Raw genomic sequence first — 18,002 nt, forward strand, 5'->3', positions numbered from 1 at the left:
CAAATGTCTGGGGTGTTTGTCTTGCTCTGGTTTTGAATTCTTGCAGACCTCCTAGTAGTCAGGTGGCTTGCATTTCAATTCTCATTTGTACTCGCAACTACCCCAACCCCAAGAAGCAGGCTTGAAATCACACATTCATAGAGCATGCGGCGCATCAGGGCTCTTGTCCTATGTCCTCTCTATGTCCATCTATAAAATGGACACAGTCGTATCCCGTTCCTGGTGCCCTTAGGAGGACGACTTCAGAGAGTGCTTTGGAAAGCACTGTGTCTTATCCAATGGAAGATTATTTTCTCTCCCATCGAAATAAGCCTCTAAGTTAATTGAAAACAAAAATAATTCAATTTTCACCCATTGTTCTTCCAGGAGATCAAAGATTGGCTTCTGTAGTTTTAAATAGGAAAAAAAGCTACTTTCTCATCTAGTGCCTTTTTAATTGCCCATTCTGTTTGTCTGATGAATACAAGCCAGCAATTTCTTCACATTAGAGCTGTTCTATTTTCCCTTATGGTGGCCTCTTACAGCTAATTGTGTTTAAGGGGAAAATCAGATGTTTGGAAAGCTCATTGGCCCAGGCCCGTTACTAGGCCCTTCTTAATCTATTATATCCAGCAGAAGAATTATAAACATGTCATTCTCTGCCCCCTCCCTTACCCCACCTCGCTTTTAAAACACTTTTGACAAAGACCAAGCCGCAAACACACATTGTAGATCAAAAGCCGGCACCCATGTGACTAATGGTGTGAACTTGGTTTTCAGATTCTCTTAATACTTTAAGCACTTAACTGGAGCCTCCGCTCATCCCGAGCTCTAGCCTGTGGTCTCGAGGCAGAAGCAACCCACCTGACATTTGGTGCCCCTGTCTGTGAGTTGATAAGGCTGTCTGGAGTCTTTAAAGTCCTTTAAGTGCTAAATGTCAAGCTGGGGGGGGGGGGTTCCTGCTTGCTGAACGGTCCGTGTTGTTTTAGAGCGATTACTTAATCCAAAGAGTTTTCCAAGCACACTAATGTGAGGGGTATTTCAACAGGGTAATGGGGTATCTTCAAAATGCCTTTTGAGTTGGCAACTTAGTAATCTCCCTCTTGTTCAAATATTATTTACACCGCAGTACATCTGATACTCTCCGCAAGTTAAACAAGCCATTCAGGAAAATGGGGTTGAATTGTGACAAGCTGAATAGAGGCCCAAAAAGGTCTCGGGCTCATTTCTTCACGTATCGTAAGGGACACCTGTGCACGTCTTTTGTCAGTCCTGCTCAGGAGACAGGGAAGAATTTCAGCTGCAAATAAACAGGAAAATGAGACACATCCAATGGCATGTATTAGGCAAGACTCTGAATATATAAAGAACAATTTCTGCATAAAATTTCTTTTTTCTTTCTCTGCCTAGTGGAAATGAGCCAGAGGAATGATCCCCTATGGGAGAATGGTTCATTTGATGGAAAAAAAAAAAAAAAAGTGGTGCAGAGAGAGGTCCCAGAATGCTTCTTATCCTGAAGTCTGGGGGTGTTAGGGGAAGGCCGCAGTGCTTGGGGCCTGCCCAGCCCAGACCTGGAGCCATCATTCTGTGATGGTGGAGGATGGTCACCATGTCACCACCGTCCTACCGCAGGGGTCACCTCATACAGGTGGTGACAACACCCCCACTCCAACATGTGCTCATGTCACCTTTCCTAGTTCTTTCCCCTGAATTATATTCATTCCTGATCACTGAGTAACTTCCTTTTTTTTTTTTTTTTTTTTTTTTTTTTAACTCCTTGACTTGAGAAAGTCTTTAATTCGGGAAGAAAAAGGTGTGTGACGATCAGACTATCAGAATCTAGGATCTATCATTCATATAGTCCAGAAGATGCTTCAATTCTGAGCTGAAAAACAAAGTTCCCATCACACACAGAAATGGGTACATGTGTATGTGCATGTACACGTGTATATATACATTACATATGAATGCACACGCACACACACACCCCACATCTCAGATTCTGAAGAGCAGCTAAGAGCTTCATGATACTCATTTTCTGGCTGTGGCTTCCCAGCATGTAAAGGCAAGTGAAAAAAACCAAAAAACCAAAAAAACAAAAAACCAAAACCAGATCAAAACAACAACAACAACAACAACAACAACAAAAACCTTTTCCACATCCGGGTATTTTGGAGAGTCTGATTATCTGGTATTCCCTAGGCAGCGCCTCTAGTGATTGATGGGAGCGAGGGAGACAAGGGAGGGAAGGAGAAAGTGCTGTGAACCAGATGACAGGCAGTCAGCCTTGGGCCTGGGGTTCCCACAAGTTTGGTCCATGACCTTGAACAAATCTCAGTGTGTTTGTCTTCTCACCTGTCAAACGAGGATCCCAGGACCATACCAGTGCCTTCCATCCAGATGTGTGGGGTCTTAGAAGAGCAAAGTGGGATAAAGGAGCCTTAAGATGCATTGTTGTGGGGACCTATGGCCATTCTGCTCCAACAGCCAAGGGGACAGACTGGCAGGTCGTGAAGAGGGTGGCCTCTTAGCCCGACTTCCCAGGAGTGCCTGTCTCCCTGGTGAGGGGGGCCACTGTGAATGTCACTATTAGCAATCACAACCATCTAGGGGGAATTTCCCTGCAGGGTGAGAGTCATTTCCCATGTGGATTCTCTCCAGACCCCCAAGTCAAGGCCTCCGGCCAGATTAAGCAAACAACTTCCACTATTCTCACAAGCCAGGGGGACTGAGCATTTCTGGGGGTGAGGAGTGTCCACCCAGATACCTGGAGGGCAATTAGTCCTGTCCCTGCTTGCACACCACAAGTGAGCCAGAACGTGAAGCCCATACCCCCCGGCTCTTCAGATCTGGGCTCAGGTCAGCCTGCAGGCCCAGCTAGGGGAAGGAGGGACATACCCCAAGTTCTGTGGAGTGGGGTGCTGGCTTTGTGGCCAAGATCAGGGCCTGGGTCTCCTGACGTCCAGGCTCCTGTTCCTTCCAGCCAAAGAGCTCGTAGCCCTGGAACCTCTCTGGTGAGGTATGAAGTCCCCTTGGCCTCGGTTTCACCACGAGCCACGATTAACATTACATTGGTAATGGGAGGAAGAGCAATGTTCCACCAGGCAAGAGGGCAATTTTCTACTCCTTGGCATCTAGAAGAGGCCTCCAGTGACGGCTGGCAGCCTTTGAAAATCCTTCCTGGCTGCTGGCACCAGAATTTGCCCAGACTGTGTGGAAGTCATTTGATCCTGGGGGCTGTGGAGCAGTTGTGAGAGCCGTCCCAACGATCCTGAGAGCACCAGATCTGTTTCTAGCTTATAAATCAGGTCACGGCAACCCCTCCGTATGGTCCCGTCATGGTGGGAGTTGCCGCCACCCTCTCAGGGGGCCCCGGGGGCCTGGCCTCAGCCCCAGCCTCCTCCCTTCAGAGATGCAGGACAACCGCTCTTGGTTTCGTGGGGCCCCCTGTCTGAGGCTGTGTCTTTGCCCACCCACAGCTGAGACCAGTGTCAGGAGGCCGCCGCTGACAGGCAGCCCTCCATACTGCCGTCCACAGCTGGGTCCCGCCCCTGGAGGGTCCTCTGCAGTTGCACAGGCAAGATTTCTTTGGTTCACTCTGCCTGGGCCCCCGACTCGTCATCGGGGAGCAGCCACTCCTGTCCCTCTTTGTTCAGTCCCTTTCTGCAGTGGCCTTCGGGCCCAGCCCAGCCCTGTCCAGCTGTGTCCAGGCCGGCCCAAGGTCCTGGGAATGTAGATGGTCTGCATGCCAGGATCGCCCCGGTGGGGTCCCCGTCACCATTCAGGGGCACAGAGATTGCAGAGTGACCCTGCTCAACTGGTTGAGGCACATTGTTACATAAAACAGTGACATAGGGTGATTTTTAGCATGGAGATAAAAGAAAACATTCTACGAGTATGGTTCAAAATCCTGGCACCATTGATTCATTGCCCTGATGAGTCTCCTTGGCCCTGAAAGTTGTTTTGCCCTCATTTGGGCAAACAACTCTAACTCGAAGTAGGATAAACGTCACTTTCCATTCATTCTATCTCCTTGGTGTCAGCTTATGCACCAGCGAGGCACAATGTCTCTTTTATAATTTTCTCCAGTGGCCAGATGCTGCCAGCAGGAAAAATTACAGCCTCCCCCGTCACTAAATCCAAGAGTCTGGTCCAATGACCTTTGCTTGGAGACTACATTTCTCACCACGGCACCAAAAAATCCAGCATAGGGCTTTGATCCTGAAAAGCATTAAAAGAAAACAACACTCAAAACAAACAAACAAGTCAGCCCAGCCCAGCCTGGGCAAAGGGAGTTTCTTTTCATGTGGTTTCCTTTGCGCCTACATGCTGTGACAGGTTCAGGATGTATCTGACTGTAGAACACTGAGATTTGATGTTTGAAGAGAGTTAAAGCCGACTGCCCTGCACAGAGTAGTATTCAGAATCCATTGCCGGGCCCCGGCCCTGACCTGGCAGCCGGCCCCTCCTCGCCAGCCGCTGGGCCAGACCCTCCCATCTCTTGGAGCTCATTGTTGCCCCAAGGTTCCTGCAGCACATTCAAGGGTCCTAGAGCAGAGCACGTGGGTGAGGTGCAAGCCAGTGGGATGGAGCCCCGTGAGGGTCCCCCATGTCTCCTGCTGGTTCCCCAGCCATAGTGGTCTCGTGTGTCCCATCTGATGTTTTTGGCCCAGATCCCTTTTGGCCAGGTCCGCATTCAGGGACCACTCTCTGCTGGGACTGGGGCTGGATTGATCGGGAATGCCAGGGGGAGAAGGGGGGAGAGGAGGCCCTGAGTGATGAGAAGTCACGGTTCTACCAAATTTCACAATCCCTGAGTTGAAGGAACATTTGAACTCATGTCTGAGTTCCATGACAAGCGAGTGTGGTGGGATACAAGGGTAAAAATTTCATGAAAACATGGAATGTAGCGACTCTGCCTAGATTCATGTATTAGGGCATGACGTCTGACTCAAAGGGAAGAGAGGCATTTGTCCTTCCTTGTTAACCTGGAGGCACCTCAGGCCTGGCACGTGCCAGGTGTAAAACATTCCATTGGGTGAATGCCCACCTTGAGACAACAGAGGACCAGGCACGCTTTCATTCACAAACACAAACCTCCTAGAGACTCTCGAATATTTGAGGGGCCTCTTTGGGGGATGAAGGTCTCCTACTTGAGCAGGTGAAGACATTAGTCAATTAGTCAATGAGATGTGGGTCATTACTGTTGGCATTTCTCTCCCTGAATCCATAGACCCTTTGGACCTGAGGAAGTGCCAGTTATAAAAATTATATTCCACACTGATGGGCCTGCCAGTTGTGAGACGCCATAATTCAAATTACACTTAGGCCCACAGTACAGACTTAGTGTAAAGGGACATTAAAATGGGACTCTACTGCAGAGGCCATGAAGCCCTTGACAATGGAATCAATGCCAAGCATCCCTACATCTTACGGGGCCACACAACTGCAAAGGAAAAAAACAAACACCAGCCTATGAATGACAAGGAGCCGAAGAGCTGAGGGAGGAAGCTCTTTGCAGAGAAGAGTGTTGGTGTGCTAGTGCGTATCTTCCAACTGGGGGAAAAGAAGGAGTTCTAGCCTCTCAAATCAAGGCAAGTGATAGAGGGTGTTCAGGAGACTCCTTGACATTGGACTCATGTCCTCTGGAGTTTGATGGACAAACTCTGGAGTTTAAGTCTATCAAATTAAACCAAGAAAAATGTTTCACTGGGATGTAGGGTTTTAACTCCATCAACAATATGACAAAGACACCTGTATTTTTTCCATGAGTCCATTGGATCCATGGGAAGGAGACGGCTTGGAGGCATGGGAAAGGAATCTGCTCTGAGAGAGAGTTCTGTTGGAGGAAAGGAGTTGAAATCCAGGAAGTCCAGCAGTTGGCTGGAATCAATTCTCCCAGCCAGAAAAAGGGGAGACGCCACACATCTCCTCCTCAGGGGCCCCCATGCCAGAGGATGACTGTGTATGAGACTGTCCTAGACCTAATCCTCTTTTGACCGAACCATGGAAATGGTCAGATCCTGGGGCTGAGAGATGAAGAAATGGAAGACCAACAGCAGAGACTAAAAGAAAGCCAACTACTCCCACCTCCTACACTGCAGGCTTTGTAAGGGGAACACTTTAAAATGAAGTTTGGAGCTTTGCTGATTATACAAGTCAGAATATTTTAATTGCTGAAATGAGATTGCTTGTGAGACTAAAAGGGCTTGGGAAAGCTATGAGATCTGTTCAAGGTTTCTTCTAGGACAGTGAAGAACTAGCCCTCAGGATGACGTTGACGGAGAAAGGTGAGAAAGAATGCTTTTTAAAATTTCTTCCTGCACATAGTAAATTCAGCTCATTCAATAAAGCACTTATACCATGGGAAGAAATACCCTTATTAAACCCTCACAGTGATCATCCTGACCAAGGAAGGAAAAGGAGTGGACTGCATTCGTCTGTTAGGATGGCCAAACCCAGGTGCCACAGGCAGGGCAGCTTAACATAAATTTATTTCCTTATGGTTCTGGAGGATGCGAGTCCCAGATGAAGGTTGCATTGATTTCTCCTGAGGCTTCTCTCCTTGGCTAATAGATGGCCATCTTCTCCCAGTGTCTTCGCCTGGTCCTTTGTGTGTTTGTGTGTGTGTATGTGTCTGTGTCTAAATGTCTTTCTCTTCTTGTAAGAACTCCAGTCGAATTAGATTGGGACCCATCCTAATGACCTTACTTAATTAGATTTATCTCTTTAAAGATGCTCTCTCCAAACACAGTTACTATTTTCATCATCAGTCCCATTAAAATTGTGGATGATTTTCATATCCTTCCAATTACAGTTTTTCAAAAAGTCAAGCACACAACTCTCATAAAAATGCAGAATTAACCCATGTTAAAAAATGTTTATTCATTAATGGAATCAATAAGATGAAAAAACTGATTTCAAGAGCACTTTGAGGGACTATCCATTTATATATAGTCTGATAAAACATTGAAGAAGTTAGAATAGGATTGTGAGGTTAGATACAAAACTGGTTAATGTCCTACACGGCCATAAAAACTATGATCTTTGGGGTTATCTCTTTCTTGCACAGAGATCTACAAGTTAACGTGTCACTTTACAGTGTCTGGGTTCTAATCAAATAATAAATAGCAAAGTCAAACACAGAAACATTCTCCTAGATACTGAAATGATTTGAAGATAGGCTAGTAAAACAAGCTCCAGTATGACATTGAAGAGACACGTCACCCTCATTCACCTTATTTCCAAGTTTTTGATAACATGTCCTGCCGTGGGTGGTTTCTTCTAACATTGGGGCCTCTCTGAAGTTCCAGGTCTTCATGTTCTCTAATGACCTTATTCTCCATTTTACCCCTGCTCTACCTCTTCTCCCAACTGTTCTTGTCTTCTGATCATGTCCTACCCATCACTACAAATCCTTCATCATCTCACTAGTGAACAACCCACTCTCCGATTCTTTTCCAGCTCCAATAGGATCTATAATCCATTGATCCCATCACTTTGGCCTGTCTCTTATCATATCATCCTCTTCTCTTCACAGGCTCTTTCACCCAGTTCAAATTCCATCATCAGTCATTTCCTTTGAGAGAACATCAAATTCTTTGCTTGTCTTCCCCACTCCCTTGGCTAAACCACAACTGTAATTAAGTGCAGCTCTTCTCCTGCATTGTGCCTGTCCCTATGCAGCTAAATGGTGAAAAACACCAGCAAATTGGCTTATTTCACTTGAAATCAATGATCACTACACTTCATGATCACCAACTTCCCAGATTTCAGATAGGGAAGTACAAGACTCTTCTATTCAACTGGTTTGGGGAACCAAAGTATGATCCTTGTGGCTCCTTTCTTTTTTTTTTTTTTTCTGAAGCAAGAAATTGGCTTCCAAATTATTCCATGCAATTCTAGAATCATCTTTCTTTCAAAAACTCTAGTCAGTGCTCATAAACTCAGTACATGGATATTTAAATTCCACAAGGAAAATTTGATTCAAATTGGCTATGTCTGTTTATGAAACATGTCCATCTAGGAGTGGGTTTCTCTGCCTTCTGAGTTTGTTTTGGGGTATGGATATGGGATTCTGGCTGGGTCCTCTACAGCAAGCCTATTTTCCAGTGCCATTTTTATTGGCAAAAACTTTATTATGCCAATCTAAATGGACTGATGAAATTATTTTGAAAAGAATATTTAAAAGTAATCAATAATAGAGGTCTGACTTTATGGAGATCAGTTTCTTCACTCCCTATCTAGCAATCCAGACTGTCAATCATGACTTGAAAACAGTCAGTGATTTTTGTACTAGTAAGAAGAGGAGAATGAGTGGCAGAAAAGCAATGAAAAGTTTGACTTCAAGCAGGAGAAGCCAAACATCTTTTCACTCAAATATCAGAATAAGGGGCATGGATCCCATGGAAAACTGAAAGAGTGCCTGTATGAGTGTAATGCCATCCCTAAGGAGACCAGCCACCTGGCATGTCCCAGGTTGAGCTATAAACTACATTTTCCCATTTCGAGGTCTATTTGATGTGCTAGAGGACATCTTCTGGAGCATTTGTAGATGTGGTTGGAGCTGGGTCTCCAACAACTCAAACCACCAATTGGCTCAGGGAAAGGATAACTCAGAGTGGTTGTGTGAGATTTTTTTAGCCCAAAGAAGCTTCTGGTTGACTGCAGTTTTCAATTTTCAGCAGATCATATCACAGCAGTAGTTTCTTGTGAGACATTGCAGCAGTAATTTTCTGATTCAGGAAGACAGTCCTTTGGTTGTGCCCTGTTGAATCCACTGCCAAGCTGTTTGATGAATTATCGAACTTTTCTCTAACTACACAATCTAGCAGGCACTGGGGACCAGGACTGAGAGCATGAAGATACTGAAGCAGCTCCAGAGGGGCAAGAAGTAGGCAATAGAACAATCTCATGACCCAAACAGTCTGATTGGAAGGTCACCACTACCTATGAAAAATGGCCTCCCAGGATTCTTTTTCCCTTCTGTCATTCTCAAAGTGTAAAGTAATGAGGGACTCCATTGTTAGACCCCGAAGCATGCTGGAATGGGAGGAGGGATCCCCAAGAAAATCAGAGTGTTGTTAGGCAAGGAAGCGGATGCTGCCAGCTGGATATAATGTTTTCTGTTACAGCACGCTGTGGGTCCAAAGCCTTGAGGGTGCGAATCATTTATGTTGTTGAGCTAGAACTAGAAGCTTACATATAGCAATTTCCATATAGTACCCTACAGATGAATAATGAATGCACTTTAAATACTTAACTGTATTAGTAGCCTATTGCTGTAGAACAAAAATAACACCAAACCTTAATGGCTAGAAGCAACAGACATTTATGACGTCACAGTTTCTGTGAGTCGGCCATCCAAGCATGGTTTCATGGGGTCTTCTTCTGCCTCTGGGTCTCTCACGTGACTGCAGTCAAGTATCAGTCAGAACCGGGGTCTCCTGTGCAGTCTCAACTAAGAAAGGTTCTGCTTCTAAAATCACTTACCTGGCTGTTGGTAGGGTTTAGTTCCTGGAGGGTTGAAGGAACTGAGACCTTTGGTTCTTGCTGGCTATTGACTGGAGACTCTCTTCAGTACTTCTTACTGTCTTGCCATGTGAGCTCCTCCAACATGTCAACTTGCTTCATCAAAGCCAACAAGAGAGTCTTCTAGGAAAAGGAAAATCAATCTTTTGTAACCTCATCACTAAAGTTCTAGCCTAGCAAAGGTGCTCTATTCAATGGTTAGAAGAAGTTACTCAGGAGATGAGATTATCAAGGGTGTGAATATCAGGAATCACCTGGAGCCATCTTAGAGACCTCCTACCACAGAAACATGATGATTGTTACATTAAGTTTTGCTAAATGGATCAACTTCTCGGGGAGCCTGGGTGGCTCAGTGGGTTAAGCCGCTGCCTTCGGCTCAGGTCATGATCTCAGGGTCCTGGGATCGAGTCCCGCATCAGGCTCTCTGCTTGGCAGGGAGCCTGCTTCCCTCTCTCTCTCTGCCTGCCTCTCCATCTACTTGTGATTTCTCTCTGTCAAATAAATAAATAAAATCTTTAAAAAAAAAAAAACTTCTTTAAATGGATCAACTTCTCTCAGTAATTTGATTAATTCTTCTGCCTTCATGCAGGCAGAGCATAGGTACAAATCCCAACCCAGCAACAGGAATTGGAGATAATTGGCAGCGCCAGAAGCAGGTGGATCCAAGAATGGTATGGTGAAGTTTGACCAGAACACTGGCTCCACTCAGGGTCTCAGCCTCTGCCAGCCTCTAGAACCACCAAGGAGTTCAGCCCATACAGCCGTTGAAGCCATGTGATCCCAGGGTCCTGCTTGGGACAAAGAGGCCAGCTATGTCCTTTGAGCCTTACATTTCTGTCCTGCTTGCTCAAGGAGAGTATTAGCTCCTTCAGTCATGTCATTCGGTTGTACTTTTATATCTGAACTATTCTGTTCTTCCTCTCCTATGCCCCAACCTCCCTGTCACCCCCTTTATCTCTCTTCTTCGTAAACCTAAGTCCCACGGTAGATGAACTATTATCCTTAGCCCCTTCCGAGCTGCATGTTGTGTCTGCAATGCTCTTCTCCCCCCAGAGAAACTTACCCTGCTCCTCTCAGCTCCCGGGCAGCTTCTTAGGACTCGTCCGGCCAGAGTAGGTTCTCATGGTTTAGATCTATAACCACACTGCACATTAGAGTTTTTGCTCATACTAGTTGTCACAATTCTGATTAAATAGCTGCTTGGGTCATTTTTTAACTTCATGAATACATTTCTTAGACTACAAATCCTCAAGAGCAAGAACTATGTTTCTTTTTGATCACTACCTCACCATCCAGTGCAGTGGTTTCAGTACAGGTGGGTGGAACAATGTCTCTTTTCTCAAATGTTTGAAAGTGTTTCACTCCTCTTATATTCCAGAAAACTTGGTTGGCTCTATTTTAAGGACCCACTTGACCAGCAAACTACTTGCAGAAAGGTTGCCATTCTTCTGAGAGCCCAGAGGCTAGTAAGTCTCTTTTTGCCCTCCTGGATCTGACCCCAAACCATCACTCATCTACCCATTTGGATTTATCCGATGGTAAAAATCACCATTGTTTTGAAACTCTTGTCATTCACCCACACCACTGTCCATAATCCCTCACAACTGTAATCTTTGGACTTCTTAATCATTTTCTCATATTCATCAAATTCTTTAATACCTCACATGCATTGTCTTTTCTCATGCCTTAAACGCCTTAGTAATTTACCCAGCAGATCTGGGGATGTTGGGAGTACCTAACAAAGATCAAGTCAGATCACAGACCTTTGTCCTACGCCACTTCCACAACTGCTGTCTTGCCTCTAATTCAGCCAGCACCACTCATAGCCACACTGGATCTTCTTATTGCTTGGGACTATCTGCCATCGACACCTTGAACTCCAGTCTTTCTCTAGTCATCTGATCAACCCCCTTGTACTTCTGCTTTCCTCATTTTCTGACCTTTACCACTCTTTCTTTTTTTGATCCTATCAAGATATCCAATCTCTGGCACCATACTTGCTACAGAAATTCATTTTGTTTGTTTAATCCATGACATCCATTGTCCCTCACTTAGTGGGGGCTCTGCTGTTGGACAGCAGCAGTTTGAATCTTGATAACACTACGTATAGTTGTATAACTTGAAATAAGTTATATAACCTATATGAGTTACTGTTTTTTCATTTAAAGATGGGGACAACAATATTACCTGTTTCATAGATTCGTTGAGGATTAAATGAATCCATATAGAATGACCAACAAATAATAAGTGAGAAATAAAGTGTGTTGCTCTGATCGTGATGGTGGTGGTAGTTTCTCAGCAATATCTTCTACCCTTTTTTTCCCTCATACCTAATGCACCAGTCTATGCTCTGTATCCCACCCCCCTTCACTTTTCAAGGCTTTGCTCTAACAAATATTTCTTCTTTCTATTGCTTATTCCTTCTATTGCCTTTACATATATAACATGATCCAATCTTTTTTTTATCAATTAATTAACATATTGTGTATTTTTAGTTTGAGAGGTAGAGTTTAGTGATTCATCAATTGACTATAACACCCAGCACTCGTTACATCAAGTGCCCTTCTTAATGCCCTTCACCCATTTACCCCATCCCCCTACTCACCTTACCTCCAGCAACCCTCAGTTTGTTTTCTAGAGTTAAGAGTCTCATAGGATTTGTCTCCCTCTCTGATTTCATCTTATTTCATTTTTCCTTCCCTTCCCTTATGTTTATCTGTTTTATTTCTTAAATTCCTCATATAAGTGAAACCATATGACATTTGTCTTTTTCCTGACTGACTTATTTCACTTAACATAATACCCTGTAGTTCTATCTACATTGTTGCAAATGGCAAGATTTCATTCTTTTTGAAGGCTGAGTAATATTCCATATATATTTATCAGTTCACATCTTTATCCATTCAACTGTTGATGGACATCTGGGCTCTTTCCATAGTTTGGCTATTGTGGACATTGCTGCTATAAACATTGGGGTGCACGTGCCCCTCAAATCACATTGTTTGTATCCTTTGGATAAGTACCCAGTAGTGCAGTTGCTGGGTTGTAGAGTAGCTCTATATTTAACTTTTTGAGGAAACTCCATGCTATTTTCTAGAGTGGCTGAATCAGCTTGCATTCCTTCCAACAGGTACGAGGATGCCCCTTTCTCCAAATCCTCTTCAACACCTGTTGTTTCCTGACTTGTTAATTTCAGCCATTCTGACAGGTGTGAAGTGGTATCTTATTGTGGTTTTGATCTATATTCCCCGATGCTGAGCGCTGTTGAGCTTTTTTTTCATGTGTCTCTTGGCCATTTGTACATGTTCCAATCTTCCCTTTGTTAAACAAATAAGAAGAAAACTTTCTTAATTCTATGTCTTCTTTATCTTTCTTCTTTATTTTCAAACCAAAGTTCTTGAGAGATGGTGTCTCTGTCTTAATTATTCTATTGAAATTGCTTTTATTGAAATTACCACCTTTTTCCCAGCTTCCCAGGATGCTCAGCCTTTTGTAAGATGTAAAATAGTTCCAGTTACCATCATCTCCCAGGGGAATGGAGACTTTCCCTCTTTACATCCACCACACTTGGATTATTCTTCCCTGGAAAGAGAAGATCTGCTCCAAAGAGATGGTGACTTCCTCAATGGCGAGACCTAGAAATGGCTGATATCTTAAAGAAGACACACACACAATCTTCACTCAGTCTTCTAAACCCCATTGCATTTTTATCACTTCTTCCTTGTTATGGCTGCCTTTTTAATCACTTCTTCTACCTGCCAGTACATCTCTTTGATATTTACTTTAACTCAACTTTCTCTGTGTGTGTGTGTGTGTGTGTGTGTGTTTTAGGAGGTGGGAAGGAAGGCAAAGACAGAAATCCAGGCTGCTACAGTCAGGCTCTCTCCATCACTCATAAAGCTGATGGCCACCCCCTCTTATTGAAATCTTAGTCAGCACACCCTGAAATCTTTCCCAGACACCGTGGCCTGCCCTTATCTTGCTTTATAATCACAGCATGGGAAGGAGGCCCCCAAGTCAGAAGCTGATTGTTGTGTGTCAAATTTATCATTTTGGGCCGAGATAGACAGTGAGCCCTTTGAGAAGGACCATGCTCTTTGCTTTTCACCCTTCCAACCTTAGCACTCTGTGTGAACATAGTAGGAATTTAATGAAAATTTGTTGATAGATTAATTGCATCTGTTGCCTTGTCCTGTTGTAAAAGCAGAAGCTTGTCTCTTTGAGTCCTGACTGTCTTGCTTTAGAATTCTCTCTAGCTAGAGAGAGAGGGGGGGGGGAGCCAAAAGCCTGAGCCCTTGGGAAGCCCCACAGATCTCCCCTTTGCCATGGTCAAGGAGAGAGGATAGAAGCTTGCTTGTTCTCTGCTCCAGATCTGTGCTCTCTAGCCTTCACACCATCTCTGGCTCATCCCTCTTGCAGTCCCTGCTTCTGTTCAGCCTCAGGTGCAAATACTCTCCCCAATTTTCCTGTCCTAGCCTTCTAAAGGGTAAGGAGGGGGGGCAGGGGCTCCCCTCACCTGGCATAAAGGAAAGACCATGGGGCTAGGAAACAGGAGACCCTGTTTCTGGTCCTGGGCCAGATACCAGGTTCAGATACTTGGTGCTGTCTCCCAGTAAATAAGCACCAGGATCTGTTCTGAGGATGTGGGAACTGGTTCAACCTAAATATCCTCATCTCTACTGGCCATGAAATTCTTGCAGCTCATTCAAATCCCCTGCCTCACTCCTACAGGTTTGGGCTTAGGGGGCTGGGGTAGCCAGCAGACAATAAGCACATCTGATCAGGAAAGTTTGGGGAACACTGGTTTGTATGACTTCCAAGTCTTTTCTAGCCCCGATGGCTCTTGCCCAAGTGCCTTAAAGTAGGGCTTCTGAATGGCGGCCATTGTGGGCTACCTTTGTGATTTTTGCCATATTTGTATACTCCCTGGACTTGCTAGCTTCAAGTTTTCCTTTAAATTATCATGCATTAAAAAAAAAAAATCTTCTTTAGCCCATTATCTGTAAAATCACTGTTTTGAGGTGCATTTTCCCCCTCATATACCTTAATATGAATATATAATTCAAATAGAAAATGTTGACCCTTGCACCAACAAAAATTTCAAACACCACCCCACCATACTGTGAATCACCTGAGAATGTCACCACACAGTCAGAAGGTGCCCTCTGGGTTAGGGAGCCTAGCCGTAAGACCATGATGGGGCCGAGTGTCTCCTAGGGGCTAGGGGATTTGTGAGATAAGAGTGGGGCAGGAGACCTTCCCAGAAGCTGGCCAGATTCTCTCTCTTGACTTGGCTTGTAGTAATGAAGGAGTTGCTTTATAGTTAGTCTTTAAACAATACATTATGTTTTATACATTCTTCTTTATTCAGCCCAGTTAAAAAAAAATAACAAGGATTTAAACAGTTAAAACACTTGAAAGGTTCTAAGAGCTCCTGATTTAGTTAGCATCCCATCGCCTAAGTGGACATTGAAACCCTTTTCACTCTGCAATCAGAATGCTGTAGCCCAATACCCCAGGCTAGGGTGGGAGCCTCTGGGGAGGGGTGAGGTCTGGGCAGTTTCCAGAAGCTTTGTGTCCTGTGTGCCTGACCCTTATCTCTGGAATTAAATTGCTGAGCCTGGATGAGACTGACACAAAAGCTCTGTTTAATCACAACCCCCAGCCCAGTTCTTGGTGGTGTTACTTTGGGAAAAGAGGAACACATTGTACACCAGTGTTCCCGATATTGTCACATCTCTGTCTCCTTCCCACTTCTCTCTCTCTCTCTCTCTCTCTCACACACACACACACACACACACATACACATGGGCCTGTCTTTAAAAGGAATCCAGTTAAGGTAAGCATGATACCTTAAAAGCAAAGCCTTATCTGTGGTCTCCATCAGGCTCCCTTGAAAGAGCAATGCTGTCCCGCTAGCAGTTCTCTAGGAATCTGTTTTCTTTGGGCAGCTGCTGAACCTAATGAATCAAGCCAATAAACTATTTTGACAGCATCTGCTTTTTTTTTTTTTTCCTTCCCTCTCTCCAATCCCAGCCCTAGTCTGAAAGACTCAGACACCATCCCCGCCCGCCCCCACGCTGAAGGCAGACGGCCTCTGTAACCCATTAATGGAGCTATTCTTCAGCAGATCAGAAGGCCTTGGCAGGAATCCAGAGCTGGGGAGGAATCAGGTTCTGCTTTCCAATCAACACATTGATGAAGGCCTTCACCGGACTGGGGCACAGGGAGGCAGGGAGGGGTTCGTGGGAAGGGGGGGGCGCAAAGAGTGAGTGGCAGATACACCCTTCTACTTCATCACCCACCTCTAGCAGTCACCCATTTCTTCTCTTGAGATGTGTTTCATTTGTCTTTAGTATTTTAGTCTTTTGGAGTTTTCCATCCAAATCTCAATTCCCAGAGACAGGTAGTAACACCTCAACTTCACACCTCGCAGGCTGAGTCTGTAGCTGGCTAAGAGCTTGCGAGGGAGGGTCCTGGGTTACCTGGAGGGCGGAGCCCACGAAAGAAGAGCTGGTTCAGGATCACACCCGCCTCTCCAGGTCTCATGCTCTGCTGACCTGGGCCAATCAAGCCCAGGTCAGCAGCGCCGCCACGAATGGGTTGTCTGTATGAAGATGACCTCAGTTTTCTGGGAAAGGAGAAGTTACTAACTCCCCAAGATTCCATCCTGATTTTTTAAATGTTGAGAAAAATGCAAAGATTTGGTCATTAATACAACAGGTGAATTATTTGATTTCTAGGAGAGTTATTTTTGCCAGATAGTGAGACAACTAGCAGAGTCTTTATCTTCCATAGAGGAACTTACAGACTGGTAATAAAAAAGGTAGGTAGGTATGAAAGAAAGAAAAAAGAAGAAAAGAAAAAAAAGAAGAGAGAGAGCGGAAGGGGACAAAGGGGAAGGAGCCCTACCCTTGGACTTTGGGGTTGGCCTGCCCAGTATCTACCCTGTTGTTGTCAGGGAAACATCTGTGGGGCTCCTGCCACATTCCTCAAAGCACAGCGCCAGGTGCATAGTGGAAAATCAAGTAATATAGGTTGGATGGACGAGTGGGCTTGACACATAAAGCAGGCCCAGAAGGCAGGGAAGCTGACGCATCTCTCTTTGCCTGTGCCAAGACTGTGGGCACATATCTTTACAGAAAAAGCTGGCTACAACTATTACTTAAGTTATTAAAACCATAGAGATCCTGACTTGTGTTCACCAACATGGCCTTGGGTCAGCGTTTCCCTTCATAACCTCAGATGCAGCAGAAGGCAATTAAAGCAGTAACACCCATGAGGTAAGGGCTTTGTGCTCATCTAGACATCACAGGAGGAGATTCTGAAGCCTGCGGCATAACTGATTCTGAAAATGTAGCACATTTTTGCCCTGACCCAATGGTATTCCCCATTGGCTGTCATCATTCCATTCATCGTGTAATAGTTATGAAGCTGAGATCCCATTCCTGGACCCTGAAAAGTCAATAGGCTTGGAGTAAGAGCAGACCTCACCCCTGAGGAGGGGACACAAAGCACAGAGGGGAAAACAGCTGAGAGCAGCCTGTAAAGCAACTGTCAATGCGTCACTCAGCAAGTATGGAAATGTACAAGTGCAATGGACAAAGGCGTAGACAAAGTGTGGCCCATCCCAGGAAGCAGAAAAGAAGGTCCAAGATCAGAATGACAGGTATTTTGTGCAGGGTTCACATCGCAGTGTTAGAGTGTAATTCAGAACAAAGTCGACGTCACAGCTGCCATGGTTAGACTTCACTTGTCGTGCAGGGTGGACAACAGAGGTGGTGGGCCCGTCCCAGAAGGAGCAGCATACGATCTGGCTGGACACCTGGTAAGAACTGCCAAGATTTCCTCATGCATTTGGAGACCTTGAGTGCACTACCTGAGGTGCTTCTGAGCTCCTTGTCTTGCTACTTGACTGAATGACCCCAGGTGATTTCCAGCTTCAGAGTGATTCTAATTTCACAAGTGAGCAGGAGTTTCTCTCAGTTTGACTTCAGAAAGGCCTTCATGTGGGTGCTCATTTTGAAGCAGGAGCTAAAACTACGTGTTACCAATTCACTACACAACCATCACTATATATATATGTGTGTGTGTGTATATATATATATATATATATATATATATATATATATATATGCGGTTGGCTTAAACAACAGAAATTCATTTTCTCACAGTTCTGGAGGCCGAAAGTCCAGGATCAAGGTGTCAGCAGGCACAGTTTCTTCTGAGGCCTCTCTCCTTCGTGTGCAGATAGCCACCTTCTGGCTGTGTCCTCTCGCAGTCTTTGCTCTATGTACGTGTGCCTCTGGTGTTCTTCTCTGTGCCCTAATCTCGTCTTCTCATAAAGATACCAGTTAGATTGGATGAGGGCCCACCCTAATGGCCTCCTTTCTAACTTAATTGCTTTTTTAAAGGCCCTATATTCAAATACGGTCACATTCTGAGGTATGGGATTGAGTACTTCCACACGTCAATTTTGGTGGGGGACACAA

Source organism: Mustela nivalis (genome assembly GCF_964662115.1).
Source record: "Mustela nivalis genome assembly, chromosome: 7".
Taxonomy (NCBI): domain Eukaryota; kingdom Metazoa; phylum Chordata; class Mammalia; order Carnivora; family Mustelidae; genus Mustela; species Mustela nivalis.